Source organism: Camelus dromedarius, chromosome 14 (genome assembly GCF_036321535.1).
Source record: "Camelus dromedarius isolate mCamDro1 chromosome 14, mCamDro1.pat, whole genome shotgun sequence".
Classification (NCBI taxonomy): Eukaryota; Metazoa; Chordata; class Mammalia; order Artiodactyla; family Camelidae; genus Camelus; species Camelus dromedarius.
This window is the reverse complement of record NC_087449.1, coordinates 22176695-22203503: the sequence shown is the minus strand read 5'-3', so window position 1 is coordinate 22203503 and position 26809 is coordinate 22176695. Positions and strand designations below refer to the sequence as shown.

General features: G+C 37.8%; 1 pseudogene; it reads left to right on the top strand.

The window, feature by feature from the left end:
- The first annotated feature begins 13336 nt into the window (after positions 1–13336).
- LOC135318445 (kinesin-like protein KIF21A) lies at positions 13337–25323 on the top strand (annotated as a pseudogene).
- The last annotated feature ends 1486 nt before the right edge of the window (positions 25324–26809 follow it).

Below are 26809 nucleotides of genomic sequence, written 5' to 3'. Positions count from 1 at the left end.
GTCTCAGGCTCTGTGAAGGCCTGCTATTCGTGCCCTTGTAGGATGCCAGGGAGAGACTTGAAGGGGTGGCCTCAAGGCCATCTCCTGAAAAAACCACTGTGGTTAGGAAGCCTGGGGAAATGATTCCACTGGCAGCTGAGAGAATTGACAGGATAAAAGGCTGGCCTGCAGGGCTTTTTCTTTTCTCTTTCTTTCCCTTTCTTTGTTCCTCTTTCCCTTTCTTTGTTCCTCTTTCTCTTTCTCTCTTTCTTTCTCTCTCTTTCTTTCTTTCTTTCTTTCTTTCTTTCTTTCTTTCTTGCTTTCTTTCTTTCTTTCTTTCTGCAATGAAGGGTCATCGTCTTTATCTGCAATGGACACACTATTTAAAATTTGAGTCTTGCCAGTTCTGAGAAGAGAGGTGCCCCCCATACCTACATATATCCATCACTCTCATCTCCAAGTACAAAGGAGCCCACAGCATTTCTCAGAGGATGCTCAGCTAAAAGTCAGCACTGAAGGGAGCCCCCGCCAGGGCCAGTGTGACAATAATGAGAACCAGGAGACCCACAATGCCTTCTTCCTGTGGTTCTGGGCTTCGTGAGGTCTTAGTCGAGGGCTGCTTTCTGACAAGCCTCGACTCCAGCCCGTCGCCGAACTGGCCGCTCTCGCTGATCCGCAGCTGCCGCTCCTCTTCTGGCTGTGCGGCTCGCAGGCGGGAAGCCCGGCCGGCGGGCCAGGGACGGGTCAAGGGCGTGTGGCCCCTGGCGGAGGCGGGACCGCGGGGCCCGGGGTTGGGGGATGCGGCGCTCGCAGCCCAGCCGGCTCCACCGGGTCCGCGGGGCGGCGGACCCCAGCTGCGAAGACGAGCGGGGCGGGGACTCGAGTCAGAAGTGCGAGGCGCCGCAGCCGCAGCTGGGAGCGAGCCGAGGGATGGACCGAGGGTGGGCGTGCGCCCTGGCGTGGAGGTGCGCTGGCTGCAGGGGGCCTGGGTGGTGGGGGGTGCGTGTCTGCAGGGCTTTTTCTTTCCAAAAGTTTTCTCTTGCTCTCTGCCACTCCTTTTGAACTGCAAAGATGCCTAAAAGGCTCTCAGATCATTTATTTTTCACTCATTGAATAAAGGAAGTTGACTATATGCTTTAAATAGGTATGTACCGGCACTATGTTAAATGCAGGGAGTGTAAAGTTGAATACAGCAGGGTGTCTGTACTTTGAAGGTTTACTGTGGCAAACACCTTGATTATCTGTTAACACATTATTGATAACATCCAACTCTAAGCATTAATAACAAGGTAGTCCCTTGGTTTTCCAGGAGTATGGAAGGGAATGCTTAAGGTGAATTTAGATTCTAGGGAAAATTAACCTTCACCTGCCTCACCATGCTGCCAAAAGCTAGGATGGGCTGGCGTTGGATATCCCGCAGGCAGATTAAACATCCAGTTAAGACGTCAGGGGGCAGGGTCATGAAAATGGAGATACAAATATAAAAATTGATATTAAAATAAAATTTACATTAAATAAATTATATAAGCATGGGAAAAATCAAAATTAAGTTGAAACTCCCTGCAATTATCTTTTGGTTTAATTTCTTTCTTTCTTTCTTTCTTTTTTTTTCTTTTATGAGACACTGAGGGAGCTGGCCATGAGTGTCAGCATAGCGCAGTAATGTTGGAGGCAGATTGCCTGGTTTTGAATCTGGCTTTGCCACATACTGTGACTTTGGACTTCTAGCTTCTGTGTGCCTCCGTTTTCTCATTTGTGAACTGGAATAATGATAGTATATGCTAATATAATAAAGTATTTAGAACAGTTTCTGGCGTCCAATAAGCATATACAAATGTTGGCTGAGTATGACCCCTGAAAATCTTACCTTGCTGTAGCTTTGGCTTGTCACTGTCTTACATGCTATGTTTGACACACTTGCTAGGAAAAGACATGCTAAATGTTTTTACCTTCAGACACTCGTGCAGGAGATGCCTTCTTGCCTGGCCCTCTTACACCTGTTGCAGAAGGCCAAGAGATTGGAATGAATACTGAGACCAATACTTCTGCTAGGGAAAAAGAGCTCCCTCCCCCGTCTGGCTTCGCTTCTAAGGTAGGTAGCATGTAAGTCTGGCCCAGCTAAACCAACTTCATTTCTTTTGACTTTTTTTTTAATACGCATGTTGCTAATTTCTTATTTCTATTTTTTTTTAAAAAATTATGTAAGTAAGATCTATAGTTTTCAAAGTAATTTCTGCTAGGTGTCGTGTCCCCTAATTTTTTGAATATTCAAAATAATTTAAATGACACGTGCTTTGTTGAAATTGCTTTGTCCTACTTCTAAGTTTTAGGGTCTTTCTTAAAGAGTATCATTTTTATAAGGCTGAGATGTGAATTACAGACAAAATTTATTTAGAAACAAATGTAGGTTAAAGTGACGCCTGTAAAATCATTACATCAAACAGAACCTTGAAGCCTCTCCAGTTTGCTCTGAATCATGGTACATCCTCATTCTAAGAGCCTGGGCAGGTGAGTAGACTTTTGCTGTCACCTTTAAAGAAAAATGCAGATGTCAATTACCAACTTAATCCATTTTGAACTTTCCTAATTCTTTGCCTTGAAGACATTGCATGTCTGGGATGAGTGTATACACAAAGAATTGTTATTGTGTTATTAAAGAGTTGAAGGAGGGAACATTTCCCATCTATGATAATCTTAACAAGAAACATTCTATTCAAAACAGATTTTATTTAGAAATTGTTCATAATTATCTTGAGAAGAATAATTTTCCTACACAGGCCAGTGTGTGTGCATGTGTGTGTATTTCTTGTTAGTTGTATTACAACTACATCAGTCATTCACTGGTAAAGATTTTTAATGACTTTTTTTAAACTAACCCTCACATATGATCTAGCAAATGATTTACTGGATGAACACATGACTGCATTGAGAAATAGTGCCAAAAAAGTGGCACACACTAGATGACTCTGCAAATAATAAAATATAACAAACTCCCTGCTCCCAACTTGAATATCTGTTTCTCATAACTTTCTTCATCTTATGAAGGTATTTTCATTGTCTTCCATTCAGTAAGCCCATCTGCTACCTTTAGTTCCAAAGTTAATTTTGATGATGGCAGAACTTTCATTAATTTTGATGATGGCAGAAGTTTTCATCAATTAAGATGCTTGTGTAATTATGTACAAATTTAAGAGCTGGTCATGTGCTGGTGCAATGACTCTTACAGCCTGACACTTCATGACTTTTATTGCATAAAATAAAATAATTTACCTAAGTAGGCCTATGACTTAAATGATGCAGAACTTCTAAAATGTGATTTCCTCTGGTTAGAAAAATCAAGCACATGAAGTTTAGTTACATTTAGTTTTCACTTTCAGTAGGAATCACTGTAAGCCCATTCTGAGGATCCTGCTTTCTAATTCTTTGGTGTTTTTTTCCTTATTAGTATAACTAGCCAAGGATAGCAAAATTTCATTTTTTTCCAATCAAAATTCATTACCACTATACACAAAAATCAGTCTTAAATTGTTAGCTACATAGCCATTATTCAACATTTGAAATTTGTAATAAATTAAGAATATTTTTATTACCAAAATTTACGTAGCTAACTAATACTTAAATACTAGTTAAGTGAAACATTTTCTGTGCTCACCTGTAGTATTCTTTTGTGACTCTGTAAATAATAATTCATTAAATTTCATTGTTTCTCATATTCTGATACTCTAATATTTTTGTTCTTGCAAAATTGTAAAGACAATTTTTCTTCACCTAAAGCAGTTTTAATCAAACTTAAAGACATTTAAAACTTAAAAATTCATGTTAGCTATTTGGCAGTATAGCATTGATGTTTGTGTTCAAAGATAATAGGCTTATATATTTTTGATAAGATCGCCAATTTAAAAATTAAATATACCATTGTCAAGCTCCCATTAATTAAAAATAACTCATGTAATATTTTCCTATCCTAGTTCTATCTTTTATTCCCAAGTAACCTTTTTCAAGTTCTACTTAGTAATCTATTAAAAATTTAGGTTGAACTGCCAAAGTTCTATGTATATATTTAAAATTAGATGATTACAGAATCTTTTTCTTTGTTAGTTCCAGACAGTCATCTCTGTCAGAAAAAAAACACCAGAGCCTCCCCCCATAGCAAGGAGAAAGGTGTGTGAGAAAGCAGAAAAACCAAAGACCAAGGAACAAAAGCAGTCAGTTACTAATGCTTTTTTATCTGATAGGGTGTATAAAACATCAGTGGCACTGAGATGCTAAAGGACAGCAGTGGAATTATTTTCCATATTTAGGCTGACTCTGGGGTTGTGACTGATTTGACTTAAGACAATCAAATCAGCCGTCAGCTTGTGGTCTTCTAATTTTCTTGGTCACACATATACCTGTAAATTAAATCGATCATGTACTCTGATTTATTTTTCAATTATTTGTGTATGTCATTGTGGACTTAATATACCTTTGAGGAGAGGTTTATTAAAACTGTAACTCAAATAGTCTTCTAGAAAAATTTGAAATTAATTCTGACTGTTATCTGATAACACAGATTGATTTCACCGCTTTGAAGTGGTTGAAAAAATCTAGTGTTAGAAGATGTGTGAGTTATGCTGTTTTCTTGCTGTTCTTTCATATTTAAATTGGTATTATGATTAATTTTTTTGTTGTTGAAATCTTTTAGAAGCTATGTGTGTGTTTTGTGAGGGTTAGTCTGCCTAACAGTATATAATATAATCCGATGGTCCACTTACCTGGGCACTTGTAAATTGCAACACCACAACATGCAGAAAGTTATGAATGGGTTAGAGCCCCTGTACCCTTCTACCTGCGGCACACTCACCTTTCCCTCGGGTCACCTAACGGGCTGCAGATGGCAGGTCGATCTCTGACATGGTCTTGAGTGAGAGTATCAATGGCAATCTCTATTCAAATATTGGTAAAGCCAATTTCTTCAATATTAAATACAAAAAGAAGTTTTTGGGTATTTTCTGTACCCAAGTGAATGATCTTATACCATCCCCTCCCCTGTACCATCATGCACACTCTCTACTTTGACCACTGGCTTAGCTGCCTTGAATGTCATGGAAATTGTTCTAATCATCCTTGCTTCCTGTATTTAAAGATATAATTTACCTGTTTCTACTGAATCAAATATCTCAAGAATAATTAGGAGATAGGGGATGGAGCAAATAAGTAATTGAAAAAGAAATGAATTAATCAGTTGAATAAGCAAATCCCTCTTAATCTCTCAGGGTCTGTTCCCTCATCTATAAAGTGAGCATCTTGGTCTCAAGTGTAAAATTGTATAATTTTAAATTTGCCTTGATTTATTCATACTGAGTTTAGATTTTAGCCAACAGAACTTTTTCTTTAGTGCCATCTTTTGGCCAATCTAACACAATCCAGTGGGGGGAAAATTAAATTGTTCAGAGTGCATTTTATCTTATGAAAAAGGAAGAGAGGAAGAAAGGAAGGAAGGAATTCCCTATTGAGAAGCTTTTTTTTTTTTTAAAGCATGTTTCTTATAACATTTCTAACAAATAAAAGCCAATAAGGCCACCTATTTAACTCTTTTCTCCTTGTCGCTCAGATCCTGGAACCTAGCCTTTCACCTCCGTCTTCCCCACCGAGCCGGCCCCGTAATGAACTGAATGTTTTTAATCGTCTCACTGTTTCTCAGGGAAACGCATCAGTTCAGCAGGATAAGTAAGTCATTATGTTAAAGAGTCCCAACTATGGATTATAATATTCCTGAGCCTTTCAATACACTCTAGGGAGAACACTTAGCTCTCTCTCTGTGCGGGAGGTGGAGTCTGACTTGTGCACTCGTGCTGTAATTTATGTGTTTTTCCAATGGGAAATGAACTATGTACACAAAGTTAGATGAATTTATTTTCCTGCTGAACATCATTCCCTGCTGTAGATTTGCATTGCTCCACTGCAGCACTTGCCTTGCCTTTTCCTTTTGCAAGTCAGTTAGAATTGAAGCATCTTTGTGATCACTTGAAGTTGAAATTCCTTGGGATTCTTCATCTTCACTGAGCCCATAAAAGCCTCTAATTCGATAGCCTGCCTTGAAAAGGGGCAAATTATTTTACCTTTGATGGATGTCACAGCTGACAAAGACCATGTCACAGACGTGTAACATGTTATCAGTTGCTTGTTCTACAAATCCACCACAAAATTTGAGTCATTGTGTTCTTGAAAAAAAAGAGTACCTTTATGGGTGGAGGGGGTAGAACTCAGGGTGGGCTGTTGGGGAAGAAAAGTTGGAGGGGTAGGGAAAATACAATTTTCATCAAAGTTGAAGTGAAAAAATATTCCCACATTGAGCCAGAATCTGTCTTGTAAAAATTTCATACTAAAGGTGTTGCCATAAAGTATTTATTAACTCTGACTTGTCTGCTTTGATTTTGAATTATAACATTGTGGATGTATGTACTTGATATCCAGCCTCCCACGCCAATTTGTTTTCTATGCTGTGATCTTCCTATATATATCAACGATTTCTGAAATTACAGGATACTGTTTAAGATCTGTCTGGCATGTTTGATCACGCTAAATGGCTCTGTAGACTTAGAAAGATACACTATTATTTTGAAGTAATCTTTAATCTACTTAATTTATGGATAAAATTCTTGATTAGATTTTAAAATATGGTTTAATCAGTAGATGATATGTCCTTTAAAGTGATCTAGTTAGGTGATTTTTTTTTAAATTTAAAAACAAGTATTTAAAGGTTCTTAAACATTGTTAAATCATACCTCTCATTTAATTGAGAAAAGAGTAGAGCATTAGGAATGTCTTTAGGAAGTCCATTTTCACTAGTGATATGAAGAATTACTACATTTTGTCCGCCTTGTATTTACAGTCATAAAATTTTGTCAGTCTTTTGATAATCTTGACAGTCTAATCATAGTTCCATGTTTTTTACTGAAATGGTTTATCAGCTACCAATCATTTAATTGCATTGCCATCTCTGTAAATTAAAACTTAGAATAACTGACTACCCCGAACCCTCACTTACCTTCTGAATCACTTTCTTTGGGCCCCTTTTTGAGACTAGCATATTTCACCTGCTAGAAGTTAGGTCCCACACATTGTTTCTGATGACATGACATGCCAGCACTCACTCTGTTCTCATCCTTCCCAAGCCTATTGTATGATACTAAATGCTAAATATTTAGTATCATAATAACCAGACTTACTGTCAGTCCTGGAGGATTGAGGGTCAGGCTGACAGGAATGGCTCAGCTATTTTTAAAATCCCACCAAAACCTCCCAGCTGTTACTGAGGGACTGACTAAGCAGAAGACCTCCGTGTTTTTGAGATGAGTTAAATCAAAGGTTGTTAAATTTTGACTGATTCACTCCCCACGCAGACATGTATTTGTGTAATTTTCATATGAGACTCTAAAGTAATTATCAAGAGGAATAAAATTCATTAATGGTTATTGAAATGGGAAAAGTTTTCTAGTACTAGTCAGATTAAATAGCACCTTGAAGTGATGGATTTCATTTACCTGACGGTGTTCCTCTTCAGGGGCTACATTTTAGAAAGCGAGGACAGATCGGTTCCATGGATCAGTAATAGAACCACCCCCCCTCCAATCTTGGTAGAAAACATAAGAACAAAACATTTTACCTAATTTAGGTGTATATTGAATTTTCTAATATCCAGTGCAAATAGGAAAGCAGGGCCCATTAAAGGAAATGTTTGCTGTGTTTCTATTATTCATACCATTGCATCAGCTCAGCCTCAGTGTCAGCCTGTTACCATCTGCAGTCTTTCTCTGCATAATTCTGACTCTTTCCCTGTAGGTCTGATGAGCGTGACTCTTCTCTGTCAGAGGTACATGGGGACTTTCTGTCTTTCCTACCTTCTGACCTTTCAGTGAAGTTCTAAAATGCCTTCCTAGAAACTTTTAAGCAAGTCCCGTTTTTGTTGCATTCATAACTGGTAAATGTCAATGCACGAATATTTTTAACCATAAATTTTAATATATATATAATAATATATTTTTGTGATCATAACTCTCAGACAAAGTAGTGGCAGACTTTTTTGTATAATAACATAAAAAAATTGTGCTATTTGTTTTCTGTCTATAATCTAAAAGTTTTCTTTAGAAGAAATTTAGTTCTATGAAAATTAATTTCCTCAATGAATATTGCCCCCTCAAATTGTGGGAGATGAATAAGGTAGTTTTTCATGTTGGTTTATCGATTTTAAATAAGAAGCTTATGGCAGGGTTTGTGATGAAAAAAAGTATGCTAGGGGGAAAAGGATACTATGGTACCTAAAGTATAGAAAGAAATAGAAAGAAAAAGAGGTTTTAAAAAATAATAAATATTTTTAAATAGTAAATGCTATTTTAGAAACAACAATGTTGCATTTTTTCATGTTACAGATTTTTTTTGGACCCTTAATTTCTTTTTCTTTCTATCATTTCCTCTTTCCACTAATCATTTTGTCTCCTTTCCCTTGGCACTTTCCGCCCGTGTCTTATGGCCATTTTCCTGATCATCAGTAGATCCTCCAGAAGTCAGGCGGGGGAAGGGAGAGGAAATTAATCTCATTCACAGCATTGCAAGACTTTACTGGTTTTGCATGGAACAAAAGTAAGCATTTTTTTTCCTTCATATCAGGTCTGTTGTGTAAGATTGCAGTATTTAACCTTAACTTAAACAATTTTAAAGTTGATTTATATATTTCAGAACATGAATAGATTAATTTTAATAGGAAAAAATAGCATGGATGTATGTTTCCAATTTCTGTATTTTTTCTATTATCTTTGATATAAGGTAATCTCTATAAAGTATTAACCCTAGTATTCTGAATATATGAGAGCACTTTTCAGTATCTAATGAATAAAATTCTTTATTTAGTGTTGAAATTCTTTTTCTTCAAAGGTCTGAAAAAATAAAAACAAGTAAGAATGAAAAAAAGACATCCTGGTCTCTAGGCTGTGCCATACATTGTCACTGGAGGCAAATATTTACTTTTGTATTATTACAACCTTTGACATGACAGAATTGTGTTGGATGTTATGTCATGAAGGGAACATTTAATAGATTCTTAGGATAAAGAGAATGATCTGAATGAAGGAAATTTTTTGGAGACATAGTATTATATAACTGAGGGTACTGTTTAGTTTTTTTCCCCTTAGGATGATTTGTGTCATTAAATGCAGACCATGCAACTCTTAGGCTGTTAACGTGGATTTTTTTTTCTTTATAGTCAGCTTCTTAGAATATACATACATACATACACACATACATACATACATACTCTGTTTTCGAAGTAACAGTAGCAGTTGACTGTGTATTAGATCATAATTTTTCAACATGTGAAGCAATAGTTACAATTTGATGGCTTCAGTTCATAGCTTTTAAACCCCACATCAGTTAAGATTTTGAAATGGCAGATTCAGACTTTTGAAGAGGTTTTGCTCCCATTTCAGTTCTGATTAAATTCTTAGATTACCAACAAGTTACTGAGCATTAGTTTCAAAAATCTCAAATTGATGCATGTATGCAAATAATACTTTGGGTTTTGTCATTACACATCCGTGTGATAACAATTCCTGGTATTATTTCTAGTAATGAGGAACTCCCTTCATTTTTTGAAATCATAACTAAACCCTAAAAATAAAGGATTTTTAAAAATCCTGAGCCTAAATTTACCTCCTTTAAATTTCTATTCATTGGTCTTTCATCAGCCTTCTTGAGCTATAGTAGAATTAACCCAGTACATCTTTTTGTGGGTATCTGACAGATCTTTTAAATATTCAGCCATTTAACTGTGCTTTTGTATGCTCTCTCTAATGGAAGTTCTCTTATCATCTCAAAAGTTTTAGATGCATCTGTTCCTAATATGATATAGTCTAGGATCCTTCCTTCTGCTTCCACAGTTTTGGAAAATCTCCCATTTTTCAGAGTTCTTCTTAGAATGTGGCATCCAGAGCTCAACCTCATTCCAGATGTGGCCTCAGCAGAATGTAGTATCTCTCTTGCTTTCTTCTGAAATATTTACTTCTACTGCACAAGTCATTGAAAATGTTGGTAGAGGAATCAAAAATTGTTAAGCCATTGATCTCATATCAATAAACAAGTTTCTTTAGCTTGTAAATTGAGTTAAGTCCCTTTCCTACTTGGGGCATTCTCTTCTCTCTTCAACTTAAATTTTACGTTTAAATTTTTTCCATTGAATATTTTAGTGCTAGGTATGTACTTAAATGAACTTTGTTTGTAATTTTTTTCTACGCAGTGCATTGCTTTAATATATCAATTTAATACACAGGCCATGTCTGTCTTTGTTTCTGAGGACAGATTGACTAGGCATTGAAGGCCTCTTTCCAGACTGGCAGGAACATGGACCCTTTAGGTGTGGTTCTTCAGCCACTGGTGGGACTACCTTCCTACAGTAGGGTTTTACTTACTCACCTCGTCTGCAAGGATGTCATTTGAAAAGCTTTTTGTATGGACCTTTTAGGAGTCAACATACGTTGTGAATATGACATTCCCCTAACATGCTGCCTGTTAATTCTACAAAGAACTTCCCCATGAGATTAGTGAGCTCATGTTATCTCTTATAGATGAACATCTAAGTGTTTATAATTATGTAATGTTTTCCTCTGTGAGACTCAACAAGAGTTACCCATCTATAATCTCTGAAATCCACTATGTTTCTCCTTTCTAGAAAACTGGGTCTGTGAGTTTTATCCCCTTTATAGATCCCTTTAGTGTCCTAACAATGATTTTGCCTCCACAATGGTATGTACTTTCAAAACCCTGTGACACAATGATTCAGAAACAGAAGTACTTGAGCTCATTGAATAAGTCTTCATTATCAGTTCTAACTTATCTTGGGCTTACATTTCTTCTGAATTATCCCGCCCCTTGCATCGTGAAAGTTGTTCTTACTCATCAAGAAGATGGAAACAGATAGCTTTGTTTTATGCCTGTATCTGCCCTCATATTATGCCATCTGTCTTAGATGATGGGCATATTTCAGCATAATTTTTCTTCCTGCTCTGAAGCAAAGTTACATTCAACTTACATATTTATCATGTCTTAATTCACACTCATCTTTAGTCTTCCTCTTACATTTATTTCAATTCAGATCCTGTCTTAAATTCCTTTAGGATAGGGACAGTGTTTTGATAAACTTTCTGTTTCCATAGTTCATAGTCCAATGGCATAAAGCAGAAACTTCAGAAATATTAAATTTATTAGAAAGCTCCCTAAAGAGCCTCACTGTTCTCTTAAAATTTTACTCTTAAAAATTTTTTTTCTTTGACATTGTTAAGAGTTTTTAAAGTTTTTGCTATTTTTGAGCCATTCTCCCTTTAGAATTTCTGTCTATGCAAATATTCTTATATTTCTTCAAATTGGTTTGAAATTTGCTTTCTTAGTATTTTAGGTGGTATGTGTTATGCTTTCTCCAGAGTGTCTTTTTTGACATAGAATTATATTCCAGCCTGACAGAGAGTCACATCTTCCAGTTAACCATCATTTATACTTTCATACCTGTCAGAATTCACTATACCCGAACAGCTCCCAATACTACTTCATTAAATTTGAAGGAGATGGAATTACTAATAAGAAAATCCAGATGCAGCACTGGCTTTGCTCCTTGCAGAAGGCACCTGTTGGCTGACACCTGATTATTCGGTGCGCGCCATCACTGCTTTTACTATCTCACACTGTGTCCCTTTGCTTAAAAAATGAGACAAGGGAGCAGTATGGATTTTATTACTAATTACTTGGAAAGACTTCTTAAAGTCAGAGAAAAAAAGTAAAAGTAGTTTCATGATACAGCTACTGAAGTAAAGCTTTGTGTTTTTCCCCCCAGCTCAGAGGCATGATCAACCCACTTCCAGCTTCACCCCCACTTCCGTGTGTGCACGTAGCTGAAGGGCACACACAGCTGCGCTCCGTGTGGGGCTACTGATGCTCTTCTCTTCACTGGATCAAAGGTGCTGGTTGTTGTTTCATGTGGGTACGTAACAGATCTTTTAAAAAATGATTACGTTGAGCTGGTTTTGAAAAAAATGTCAAACCGCTTAAGACTCATAAGAATCTGAGAGATAATCTGGTTCAACCTCTGAATTATATAAAATATAAAATCACTGCATGGTTGGTAAGAAAGTAAAACCTCTGTTGATGTGCTGTGAGTAGAATGGCATGGGGATACATCCCTCTTTGGTAATTGAGCATCTAATGTGTGCAAAGCCCTGAGCTTGAGTAATGCAGGCTGCATAAAAATCTATGAAAGGCCATTGCAGCATACAGCGTGACAGAGAGAGTAAGGTGGGTAGCGGCCACCGTTTCTTGAGCAGTTCCTTTATGTCAGAGGCTGTACTGGACAGTGTGCAAATTACATCTCACTTAATTCTCACAACAACCCCAATGATGTACATATTGCATCCTCATTTTACAGATGAAAAAACTGAAGATTCAAGAAGCTAAGTAATTTCCCCAGATACCCTTGGAAGGCGAAAGAGCCAGGATTGGAAGCCTAGGTCTACTCGTCTCCAGACCTGCACTCTTAACCCCTTTGGTGAAATGGCAGGCAGCTAAAAAAATCAACTCCAAATGATTTGAAAAGTTATAGACTAAGAGTTTTGGGGTTTCAGAAAAGGGAGAGATTATGCCAAGCTGTAAAAAATAAGAGAAGCTTTGATAAGGAGGTGTTTAGGATGAGTCTTACAGGATTGTTGCTATTGACAGGTAAGGACGGGCAACCGAGGTCAGAGAAGAGCAGAAGCACAGACGTGGAGGCAGAAGTGGATTTGGGGGGAGGGGGGTTGTATAGCTCAAGCGGTAGAGCGCATGCTCAACACACACAAGGTCCTGGGTCCAATCCCCAGTACCTCTTCCAAGCAGAAATAAATGAATAAATCTAATCCTTAAAAAAAAAAAAGGAATCTGGAAACTAAATCCAATTGAGTTGAAATGTGGAATATACATGACAATGGGCAGTGAGACTAGGAAGATGAGAAGGAAGCATGTATAGAAATTTGGGGAGCTAGTTAAAGTTTCTTAGCATATAGGGATGTTCCAAGACTCAGTTTATCAGCAAAAATTTTTGCTCATTGTCTATGAGGGAAATATAAGAGTCTAGCTTATGTGTTGTGAATAATTGCAAGAATTCCCCCATTTTAAAAAAAAATTGACTCTGCAAAAACATAATTTTCTAATGATTCAAGTTAAATTGATTTCTCCAGTATAATTACACATTCAGCATGTCAGAAAACCAAAATAGAATAGTTTTATGATTATGTTTTTTGAGTCAAAGATAAAATCCATCCATCAGTGACTTCTGGAAAGAAATGTATGTGTATTTATGAGTATGGAGTGTTGTCAGGAGGTAAGAGCAGATTTTGAAATGGCTGATTTAGGATGGTTGTTTAAAATTCGGGGGTAATTTGGAGTAAGACTCTTTTCATATATCTGTTTCAAAATTTTGTGTAATTTTTTTTAATACCGTGTGATGCATCCCTAGCTTTCATCCAATCCTTTACACCTACTTTGCCCTTGAACCTGCTGCAAAGTGTCAAGATGGAGTTAGGATGCCTGTTTCAAGTTAATGGAATAATTACTGTTTCCTTATCTCATTTTTTTTTCTCATAGAAGTCTAATTTAGTTCATATTGACAGTATTTCCTCTTTTTTTGTTTTAGATTGTGCTTTTAAAGTATGGAGTCTGGTGACTGGGCAGGAAATAATGTCACTGGGGGGTCATCCCAACAATGTTATATCTGTAAAATACTATAATTAGGCAAGTTTTGTCTTCACAGTGTCAACATCTTCTATTAAGGTCTGGGATATCAGAGATTCAGCAAAGTGCATTCAAATGCTAACGTAAGTAACTTAAAGACAAGCAGCATAAGGGGCAAATAGCCCTTGTTTATAAATATGAGGAAAGATAGGTCTGTGAATGCATTTTTATTTATTTATACCTGTCTACTTGCAAGGAACATTAAAGTGTTTACAGTAAGAATGCCGATAAAGTAAGGTGAAAAAACCTGTTGAGAAAATAATATATAAGAGCTCAATATTAAACAGGAAGGGAGAAGTCCTATCTGATCTGTGACTAAGTACACATTTCATATTTCCTCCCTAACCAAATAACTAAGGAATTAAATTTTCATAGTATTTATTACTTATATAGTTACATGCGTCAAATGAATACCACTCCTTGGAAAATGGCTGAAATCACCATTGATGGTGAAGAAGTACTTTCAACACTTAATTAGCATGTATTGAATAACTGAGAGGGTTTTTTTGTTGTTTTGTTTTGTTTTTTTAGGACTTAACACTGCCTTGGGGTTAGCCCATATTTTGTAACTTTAGATTGTGTTGGATAATTGGAGGATGAGTTTGTTTTCTGTGTTTCTTATCATATATGTCTTTAAAATGTAGAGCAGATGATTCTTTTTGCCATAAGATTGATGAATTGTTGTACATAATTAAAACTAAGGTGAACTCTGTTGGTTTAAGTAAGAGTAGAAAGCATAGGAGTGGTTAGTTTTTATGCATTTGTAGAGTGGGGGTTACTAACATTAAATTCTATTTTGCATTTTGAAAACTACTAATTATTTACTGTACTGAATACAAGTCTCTAGAGGGAAATTTTGTAGAAAAAGAATACTGTTATCTTACGTTAGAAATTTACCCATCCAGTTGACTCACTAAAATCTAATTTGAAAAGATTGATTGTAACTTGATATTTTAGAAGTTAACTGAGAAAATGTTCCCAAATTTAAAAATACATTTGCCATTTAGAATTTAGCTGAGGAAATAGAAGTAAGTTATGGTTAAGCAATAGTAACTAATCCATATATGATTGGGTTAAAGTAAACAAAAACTAAAAATAATTTTAAAAGTCCTCAGTGTCTTTAACTCAAAAGGGCAAATCTTACCTATGAAAGGAATATCAGTAGGCTTGCCCCTCAGGGGACTTCTGGAAACTGCAGAAAAATGATTTACCTTTGTGGCACTGCATCATTTGTTGAGTTTTTGAATCATTGTCATCTAATCTTTTCTGAATCATATTGAAGTCATCCTTAACTCAGGACCCAGAATTACTAGTGTTTAAGAGACTTGCAAATTAAGAGTTTAAAGTCATGTCATCTTGTTTTCTTCATTCATCTGTTCATTTATCTGTCAAAATGTTTATTTATAAGTGCCAGTCACCTGTCTGTGAAGTGCTGTGCTAGGTAAGGTGCTTACAGTAAGCAGATCTTGTTGCCTGCAGCCAGTTTCCTAGGGATTTAAGGAATTCTAAGCCTAACTGTTATCCAGAAATGTGACTTATCTTGCTGTTTCGTCTCTGTTAAGGTCTTCAGGTCAAGTTCCTCTTGGAGACGCTTGTTCTGCAAGTACCAGCCGGACAGTTGCTATTCCTTCTGGGGAAAACCAGATCAGTCAAATTGCACTAAACCCAACTGGCACCTTCCTCTATGCAGCTTCTGGAAATGCGGTCAGAATGTGGGATCTTAAAAGGCAGAATTTTAAAGGAAAATGTATTTCTTGTGCATGGCAAATGTATTTTTTCACTCATCATTAGTGTATGTGAAATCTAATTTTTATAACCCCAGAAGTTAATATAAAATCTTAGGCTTTTCTGTTGAATACAACACTCCTAAATGTCTCTTCTGTCCTCATTACTCATTAGCAAACTCCCAATTTTCCTTCTTTAATCTCTGTTGCTGGAAAAAATGTATACGAAGGAAAATAGCCTTTCTTAATATATGTCTCCAAGTTGTGTTGTTTACTAGGAAGAGACCCAGACTCTCACCCTGACCGCATCAGCACCTGTGAAAGGATTATTTTTTGTAACATCAGTCATGCATCTTACATCTCAAATTTTTCAGTTTATAAACTTTACAACTTTGCACATAAATCCTCACAGGATTTTGGTGAATATGAAATAATATATGTAAAAAATGAAGTATTAAGAAGATGAAGTGAGTAAAAAGAGAAAAACGATAAATTGAAGTATGAGTTTTTATCCTTCATTTGAGTGTTTATTTTAGTTCTTTCAATTTTGGCAGCAAAAGAATATTTATTTATTAGTTAGCAAATACTTAGTCAAGCAATTATGGCAGACACTGTACCAACACCGTGGTAGGTACTGGGGCTAAAGACTAAGCCAGACAAACGTGGGGTCCACTTTCTTGGAACTCATCTCATAACGGAGGGTAAAGGCCATTGAACAAGCAATTACAGGATACTGAGTTCAGTTTGCAATTCAGGTAATTCAAGTAATAATCCAATCTAGAAGGAATTTGTTAGTGGTAAATAAAAGTAAAATTTATTTTAGAAATTTTGAGAATAACTAGTTATAACTTGTAATATTTTAATGCATGTCTGAGAAAGTATAATAAACCTAATTTATATATAAATAAATGAGAGAGAAAGTAGAAACACAGTCCTGAGTACTGTTTCAAAAATAAAAAGTAGAAAAATTAAAAGAGTGCTTGTTTAAGAAAATTAGGAAAGAGAGGAAGACTTGGTTTATTCTTGAAGATGTTAAACTTGTAGTCAGAGCACCATGGAGGGAGAAACTTAGTCATAACATGAGGCAGAAAAGATCAGCTTTTGAAAAGCTTTACACTTTCTTTTTTGCTGAAAAGTTAGATCCTTTGAAACCTTCCTGATTTCAGCAATGTGATTAAATACAGATTCGTCTTAACAAAGTAACTAAGAAAAGAGTTGTCAAAAAATGGTAATATGCTGAAAGCGAAATATATCTGTGCATCCCAGCAGCTTGACTTGAGGCAGGACTATGAAACAAAGGTTCACTGTCACCCCGATAATTGACATCATATGTTTTTCTACCAGTCAGATACACTCCTGGTCATTTTCATATCTTTAAAATAACTGATGAAATGGACTACCTATTTCCTGGTGCACGTGTGTACACACATAGCACCCACACATGCATGTGTATATGTGTACACATGTGTATATAAGATGGGTGTACATATACGTGCATGTGTATGTGTGAAAATATGTGTGTGTAAAAAATAATCTTACTTTCTCCATATTGCTATTTTCTAGTTTTATCAGTGATGTAGTTGTTTTAATCAAATTTCACATTGGGCCTGATAACATCAGTCATATGTCTATAACATGTGCGGACATTTAACAGGTTAAAGTTTACCTGGATTTAGGTTGGAGTTAAAGTTAACCTGTAGCAAGTTTTTGGACACTTGATGCCTTTTTGTTTAATACCTGAATGACATTAGTCACTTTGGAATAATTTGTTTAGGACTTCTGACACTTCCATCATAGTTTGGCCATTTTTTGACTGTTAATTTGAACAGAGTTGTATAGAGGTGGTTAAATCAGAAGAAAATGAATGAACAGTTTTATCAAAGAATATAGATTATTTTTGTTGAGGCTTAGCCTTAGCATGCTAAGAAATGTTTCCAAACAAAGTTATTTTTCTTTTCTTTTTTTTTTTTTAAGGTTTCAGTCCACAGGAAAGTTAACAGGACACCTAGGCCCTGTTATATGTCTTCCTGTAGATCAGATTTCCAATGGACAAGATCTAATCATCACCAGCTCCAAGGATCATCACATCAAAGTGTGTATAATAGAGTTGTTGAATTATATTCTCCTATTAAATGATAGATTTAAAGTATTGAGATACACCTAGGACCCTTTTCTCTTTATCAGATTTCTTTTTTCTCATTTCTAGCCCTTGCTTTTTCTCCCTGATCTTCCTCACTCATAGTTCCTGATTTTGTTGTCTTATTATTTATACATATATGATCACTTGTCATAGAAGATAGGTTGGGAGGGATTTTAAAGATTTCTTGGCTCAGTCATCCAACTACTGCTTAAGTCCCATCATCACCATCTTTCATACTGAACATAGTATGGTCTTCAGGTTTTATGCAAGTAGCAGATAAGATGAGGAGAGATGCATAGTTTGATTTTGGAGATGTTAAGTTTGAGGATTTCCTTGTGTAGACCAGTAGGCCATTTGAAAGGCAAGTCCAGGGCTCAAGATAAGTTATAACTAGACATGTGTGTTTCAGAGCCAGTCAAACAGAAGCAGACGTTCAAGGAGTTAGAGTAGTTGACATGGCCAAAGGAGCAAGAAGTTGACATGACTCAGCCTTGGGGAATCCTACAAGAACCAACAGGAATAAAAAAGGACACAGTGATAAAGAGAGCTAGGAAGCATATAAGTGCTCCTTTTTAAGGAACTTTGATTAAGAGATGAGAAATGGGTTAGTGACTTGAAAAGAGAGTGGTAAAGGGGAGAGAATTTTGTACTCTATAGACTTGAGCATGTTTAAATGCTTAGGAGATGGGCTCAGTGGAGAGGGAAAGTGTGAACAGAGAAGGGGTGGCAATTGATGAATCAGATCAAAAAATAGTCAGATCAAAGATGTGAGCCTTGGAAAGAAGTAAGTACACTTTAGCAGCTGAAAAGAAGGGATGGGTAAGAGAATGTCTGAGGATAAAAGCGAACTTTTGTAACTGGAAGGAGGGTCCAGAAAGTTTATTTTTGATCACACTAGCCTTTGCAGGACATCACAAGATCAACAGCTGAGACAGATGAGGGCAACTGAGGGGAGTGAAAAGTTCTGAATAGCAGCTCTGGGGTATTTACGATGACCACCAGAACCGCAGAGGTTCTAGTGTTGAAATAACGGTCATGTCACTTATTTGAATTGCAACTGGATTGATAGACAGTATTTTTGTTATCGAACATACCATTTGTGCACTCGTACATGAAAAAAATTGTTGCCTTTAAAAGCCTAACATGTAAGCAAAAGTAATATGAAAATAGGGCTCAGGTTCATTCTGAGTCATTCATAGCAGATTTTTTAAGTTAACTTAGTAAAATATCACAACAAAATAAATCATGTCTGGTTAATATACATCTCATGTATCTCAATGAATGAACACATATAGGTACTTATTTGTAAGTTAAATAGGATGACTGTTTTCTTTCTGCTTTCATTTAGATGTTTGATGTAACTGAAGGGGCTCTTGGAACTGTGAGTCCGACCCACTTTTTCAAGCCCCCTCATTATGATGGCACTGAAGCACTAACCATACAAAGGGATAACCTACTTGGTGGGTCCAGAGACAATGGAATCAAGAAATGGGATCTGGCTCAGAAAGACCTTCTACAGGTAATGCACGGGATAGATTGGGTGCTTCAGTCACCAGTATCCTCTATAAGAACTTGAAGAGCCTCTAAGTAGAATTTCATCATTTAAGGATGGTATCAGTCAGGGCTTCCTCTTCAAGAGTGTTTCATTGTCACCCACCAGAGTTATTAATTATGAAAAGGGCAACATTCAGCATTTAATGATAACCTCTTAGATAAGAGGACAATAGGCCTTGATAAGAATTGGGAAATCTGGGATTGCCCTGTGCATTTGCTTACTAAATAAAATCAGTCTCAGAGCAAAGCAGTTACAGTTTCTCATTTTGTTTTGTTTTTGCTTTAGGTATGCACAGTCCAAAGAATTCTAAGTGTAGCTCAAGTCAGAGCAGTGTAAATGGTGCCTCCTCTGCAGGAGCATGTTCATACCTCCACGAGTGGTAGTTCTCTCACTTCCTGTAGAATGGTGGTTGGGTTGAAGTGTTTTGTCAGTACACTCAAATACTGGTGGCTTTCCCTAATTCCCAGAGGAAGAAATGAATTAACAGATGAACTTGTTCTCAGGTTCCAGCTTTCCCTTCTCTCCGTGTGGGCGCGTTTGTCCTGCTGTTGCTGTCACTTTCCTGCTGACAACCAGATGAAAAGCAAATAAACAAGTAGCCTGAATGTTGATAGAAAAAACCTGGCAACAGATGCAGACATTGCATTCAAAAGCATTTCTTTTATAGATACACATTCTTGGATGTAACTTCTATATTATGCATAGAAATATATTTATGCATAAAATATGGTCATAATGTCTGAGCTTATAATTATTGTCTACTCACTTTGAAATGTATAGTTAGCTCCAGCCTTCAACAGAAAGCTTTAGGCCTCTATGTTCTTGTTCAGAATTTAAGGCAGTGATTTTATGAGATAATCCTTAGAGACTACATACCAGGTTAAAGGTTCCAAACTTGCATGAAATACGTGTTAGAGAAAGATGAGATACTTGCTCCTTTGAAGAGGAAGTGATGTTTGAAAAATCCTGTATACTATCCAGGCCTTTTAGATTCTATAGATTTTTAATATTCTAGCCCTTTAGTACTGATAAGACTGATGATAACTAGTGAGGCACATTGCAGAGCAAATTATAGATTTACTTCTTTAAATCACTAAGAGTGATTGCATACCAAATGATTTTTATAGTTTCCAGGCCAAGTCAGTGTTCCAAATATGTAATTTTGTCAGTAAAAACTTTTGTAACTTGTTTTCATATGAAAACTTTGTTTGGAAGGATCCCCTTATGCTGGTAATTTTTGTTTTTTCTCTCGGCAAGTTCCAAACGCACACAAGGACTGGGTCTGTACCCTGGGAATGGTGGCAGGCCACCCGGTTTTGCTCAGTGGCTGCGGCGGGGGCATTCTGAAACTCCGGAATGTGGATAACTTGGTGCCCGTCAGAGAGATGGAAGGTCATGACGGCCCCAGCAAAGCCGTAGGTGTTAGTTCCACCCACGTTTCTACTGCAGCTGAGTCGGCTTTCCTGTGTGATCTTTCTCTACACTGGTTGCTGGTGTTCAGATTTAATAAATGCTCTAAGTTGTCAACATCTGTGAGTGCAGAACATGTGAAACCCTTCTTTTATTGCAGTCACTCTAATGGCTGTTCATGCTGTCTCGTTTCTGTTTTCTGAGGCCCACTGTGGGCACTGAGTTTGGGCTCCCCAGGTACGTGATAATAATGTTACTCCTGTATCAGCTCCCTGCTTATACTGGGATGTCTACCTCCAGATCTGCCCCTGGTGATTTTAATTTTTTTTAATCATTCATAGGTGACTAATTTCTAAAGGTTTTTTTTCCCAGAAAGGCAACAAACTTGCCATTCTTCATATTTAGAACAAACTATTAAAAAAAAAAAACTCTTTTTACCTCTCCCACCTCTTTTAAAATACATGATATTAATATTTGCTTCCTCCCTCTTTGGATGACTGGGTTGATTAATTTATTTGCTCATTCATGATGAGTCTCCTGTGTGCCAGGCACTGTCCTAGACTGTTGGGAATAGCAAAGTGAGCAAAACATGAACAAACCCCAGGCTTATTCTAAGGAGATGAAAAGAAAATAAATAAGTAAAACGTGTCAGATGGTGATGGGCGCGATGGAGGAAAGTAAAGCAAGGGAGAGAGTGTTGGGGGTGCGGGGGGAACTGCACAGTGAGAGTGGTCAGTGAGGACCTGCCTGAGAACGTGACACTTAAGAATGTGCTTGAAGGAGGTGTAGAGATGCGACCGTGAAAACGACATCGTATGTGTATAAGCACTTTGGGAAGGAAAGTGTATGTACTACAGCGTGAGGGGTTTGTCTCCTTCAAATAAAACGTCATTTCTCCTGAATGTCTATCTTGAAAATCTCCCTATGTCATTTCTGCGCCAATTATGTTACTTAATTTAACTTGAGCACCTTCTTGACTGTTTTATCCCAAGTGCATGATAACCCTGATTTTATTTTGAAGCCTCTGTCCTATTTCTGTGGTGTCTCTTATTATTTGTGATGTTTCTCTCAAATCCCTCTTTTCATTTAGATTTTCTTTCTCTCATCTTTAAAGAACATCAAAGCCAATTTATTTTGTGTTTTTCTAATTCTGTGTGGCTAATTTTGGTGCTTCATTGATGCAATTTCCAAGGTGCATTACTTTCTTAAGAGTCACCATTTTGTTTATCTCCTTGGAACCTTGTGTCCTTGACAGTTTACCAGAAATAACTTAATATCCCTCAAAGTCATGGGACGCTCAAAATAAGACTATAGAAGAATTGTGCGTCCCTGAGGCCTGTCCAGTGAGGTGTGAGGATGCTGTAGTTCCTCTCCTCCATGACCCAGTGTTATTTTTGAAGAACTGAAATTTCCCTCAGTTTATTCCTGGTGCATCAGGTGTAGATGCATTTACCACATAGCTTTAAATCAGGAAAATAGACAATAAAATCCAAAGGGCTATTTTCAAATTAGTTGTATGTATCTGTTATTTAACAAACATGTGTACAGGGCTTAGTACCCGCCAGGCGTTGTTGCAGGTGCTTTCAGGCACTAACTCACTTTGTCTCCATGAGAACCCTACGAGGGGAGCATTGTCATCATCCCTGTTTTACAGGAGGGAAAACTGAGGTGCTATGTAATCCCCAGTCCTTGTAGAAGTGATTCCGTCATATCTGATTCCTGGATCTGTTGTCACTGATTTTTCTTAAGACTATGGGTCTCATTTTTCCTCCTTTTTTATGTCAAGTAGTATTTTATTGACTGTTGAACATGTTGTGTTTGAGTATCAGGATTGTATTATATTCCTTTAAAGAGTGTTGGGCTTTGTCTGTCAGGCACTTAAGTTGCTTGTGGCTCAGCTTCATCTTTCTGAGACTTGAACTGAGCTCTTCTTGGGTCCCTACTGACTGTCTTGGGTGTGTGATGACACTCTCTGCTCTACTGGTCAGAACCTGAGCATCTCCCAGCCCTCAGTGTACCCTGGGAGTCGTTTGACTTACACTTACTAGTAACTGGTTTTTGGCCTGGCCTTATAGTCTTTACTCATGTGCAGCTTCGCCTTCAGTCAAAGACGTTAGAGGCTTTCTATGTGTATTTATGGAACTTTTTTCCTGTAGCTCCGTAGTTGCTTTTGCACACTCTCTCCTCTCCTCTACTTGGTCTTACAAATTCCAAAGACTTCATACTTCCTAGGTGTTTCTTCCTATCTCTTCACCTCCCATTCTGTAATTTTTCTGTTTGGTTCCCCAGCCCCCTGCTGTAGTCTGGCAAGTGCTTCCAGGGCCAGAACCAAGGCCGTCACAGAGCTTACCTTCTCTGTTCCCCTTTTCTCAGGGATCACATGCCTGAACCACCCATTGCCCAGTGTCTGAAAATAGTTGTTCCATGCATTTTCTCAAGTTTCCACTTTGTTTACAACAGGAGAGCGAATCTGGCACAAGTTTTCCTCTCCTGACTAGTTGTGGCGATCATCTTACATTTCATACGCCAAAAACTGAACTCCCACCCTTCCTGAGGCCACTCTGTGGCCTTCTCCATCTCAGTCGATGGCTTCTGTCTTCTCTGTTGCTCAGACCAGAAACTTCCATTCCTCCCTTTCTTTCACACCCATATCCAAGCCGTCAGCAAATCCTGTTGGTGTTGTCCCTTTAAATTACGTCTAGAATCCGACCACTGCTCACCATGTCTTTTGCTGCCTCACTGACCTAGTCACCATCAGCTCCTGGATGACTACAGCGGCCTCCTAAACACAGTCCCTTGCCCACATGTGGTCTATTCTCAGCACAGAAGCCAGAGTAATTTTTTTAAAACACAAGTCAGGTCATGTTTATTCTTGGCTGAAAAGCTCACGGTTGTTGTCCATCTCATGTAGAGACGAGCCCCTACTGGGCCTGGCCCTCTGAGCACATGCTCTCTCTCATGTCACCTTCCAGTGTCCTCTGCCTGGCTCCTTCTCTGACAACACCGATCGCCTCTCGGCTGGTCTTTGAGCAGAACAGGCGCACTCCAGTCTTAGGGCATTTGCCCTGGCTGAGCTCTTTGCCTGCAATGCTTTGCCTTCAGACCTCCTTCTAAGTTCTTTCTTCCTCAAGAAGAATCGCCTTGCCATTTTATTTAAAATTGTGATCTCCCCTCTGACCTGCTACTCCTGCTCCCCTTTGCTGTGCTCTTTTATCTTTCTATAACATTTATTACTTTCTAATAAACTTTACAATCTAATTATTTATTGTGGTTTATTGTCTGTCTCCTTTTGCTAGAATATATGATCTATGAAGGCAAAAAATTCTATTTTTTATTTATTTGTTTATTTTATGTTTATCCCAGGCAGCTAAAATAGTGCCTAGAGCACAGCAAGTTGTCAGTGAAAATGTGCTGAGTGGATGGTTGAATGGAATAAATGGGTGGATGAATGAGCACAGCCCCTTACTGTTTTCAGTGTACATGTGCTGTGTGGGTTGATGAGATTATTATTTGTCCCCAAGTTTTACTGAGATACAATTGACATACAGCACTGCGTAAGTTTAAGGTGTACAGCATAATGATTTGACTTACATGTATAATGAAATGATCACCATAATAAGTTTAGTTAGCATCCATCATCTGATGTAGATACAAAAAAAAAAGTGTGCTTTTTATTCCTGTGATGAGAACTCTTTCAGGAGAGATTATTGATTAAGAACTAGAAACCCTGGATTCTAGGCTTGGCTCTGTGCTCCACTGTGTTACATTGGACAAGTCGTTAAATGTTCTTTATCCTTGAAATGGACTGCATAACCTTTCAACTGCTTTTTAACTATAGAATTCCATGGCAACCCTTTCTTTTTGGCTTTGGATTTATTAGGAAATCAGAGAAAAGCAACACTCCCTTTTTAGAGCCGTGAGAGACATGGTAGAAAAATGTGACTGTCTAATGACTGGTCCCCAGTACCCACATGTTGGGTGAACAAAAGTAAGTTTTCTCAGAAAAGTTTTGCATCCTCTGTGTTCTCTGATAGGCAGAGTGGTGGTCCACTTCTTACTAGCCCCCTGCTTTTCCTGTGGGCTTCTGCTGATCCCACCGCAACATAACTCTTCCTGACTGTTGACAGAGTCACCAGCTCCCTGGAGTCCCTGCCCGGCCCCCGGACTCTGACCTTACTGTGGGCTCTTATGCCTAAGGACCTCTGACCTTGTCATTTCAGTGTGATGTTTAGGAGACAGGGTCCTGGAGTCAGACTGCCTAGATTCAGATCATGCCTTTATCACTTACTTTGTGATCTTGGGCAAATTACTTAACTTCTCTAGACCTCAGTTTGCTCATCAGTAAACAGCAGATAATAGCATTATCTATATCTAATGGTAGGCAAGGAGAAGTAAATTCATTCATCTATGTAAGGCAAACATAGTGACAATGGCTGGCACATAGTAAGCCCTTGATCATAGGAGCTATTTTAAGTTTTATTATTATGGGTAACTGTTTGATATACTTATAGGACAATGTATATTTTTACTTACATCTATTAAAGACCTTTTCAGAAAATGCTTCCAAGATAAGTAATTCTAAGAACTTATTTCTTTATCTTTCCACATCTTTTCACATGTTCATTTTTAATTTATTATTTTGTAGTGATTGAACTGTGAGAATTTGGAAGGCTCAAAATTTGCAAGATGGTCAAATGTCCAAGATATTGCCAGTAACTAAACATGGATGAAGATAGTCATAAGCTGAACACTGTGATAATACTCTGTGTTCTTTATGGAAAATGTCATCTTGCATTTATTAGGCAAAATTGTGAATGGGATTAACTGGGAAATATATCTGAGTCCAACTGCTGAATATAAATGTTGTTCTAATAAAATTGTGTACTATCCTGTGTGCTTAATTTTAATATCTACCAATGCATGTATATCCTATAATTGATATACTGCTTGATTCACACTTTTATCATGGCTGGATTTTTGTGCCTAGCTATTAAAAAACACCTTCAAATTATTTGAAATACAAGATGTCTGCTATTGTGACAGTCAGAAAATACACCTGGAATACAATGCAACCCGCTGTTAACTCTACTGTTCAGCTGATTTACATATTTAAACATGTCGAGAATGTTAGTCAAACTGTGATCTGCTTGTGTGGTATTCATATCAGTCTGCAGAGGGTTCCCAAATTTGAAAGCTCTTTTACTGTAATGGAAAAGAGATGTAAGAGTATTATTGATGATTTTTCATAAAATGGAGTTGACCTTAACCTACTAACAAAGAATGTTAAGCAGTTTGTGTTAAATGTTGCTGTTTACTTGTAGTGACCAATGTTGTGCAGCTGAGCTGTACTCTGTGCTCAGGACTAAACTGCTGTTACATTGTTTCAATAGTGCTGCGCATACACTCTGTGATAGGAAACTTTTTTGATGTCCTAACGGAAATATATTTTGATCTATTTTCCTATTGAGTTGTTTCTATTATCACCTTTTAATTTCAGTTTTATTAAATAGGAGTATTTCTTTCTCTTTGTATCTAATTTTTAGGGAGGGGCAGGCCTGTCTCAAGCACTGGGACCTACAGACCAGTGACCCCCTTGGCCCCCATCATCCTGGTTCACTGTTCAGAAAACATGTTCATCACATTAGTGTCGCCTCTAGGTTCCAGGTGGCAGAGGGGAGGGGTTGGGAGCGCATACTTAGACACCAGACTAGTCACCTCCAGACCCAGGCCCTCCCGCTCCCTGGCTCTGTGGCCTCTGGAACTTCATTCTCCCTGCCCGTTTCCTTACTTGTAAGTGGAGGCAAATGCAGTGCCTCTTTCCAAGAGCTACTGTGAAATCAAACAAATTAATATTAGGGCGATCAGCTGCCCTGCTTTGCCCAGGACTGTCCCAGATTTAACATGGGACATCCAGCATCCCAGGAAACCTGAGTTCCCGGACAGCAAACAGGGAGGGTCACCCTCATTAAAAATCTATACATGACCTACATGTGGCAAGTAAGAAACAGTATCTTTTTCTAAGAACTTGAACTGGTACCAGTGACAGCACTTGCCCAGATATGCCCCCCAACTTGCCCTCTCTCTCACCCCCCGGCAAGCTCACAGCATTGAATGGGGAAAGGGTGGCTGGAGAAGGTCTTTCCAGGCCCCTATATGAAGCAACCCCTTCCCCCAATGGCCAGGGATGCCTGGAGGGGTCCCCCACCTGGAAACATC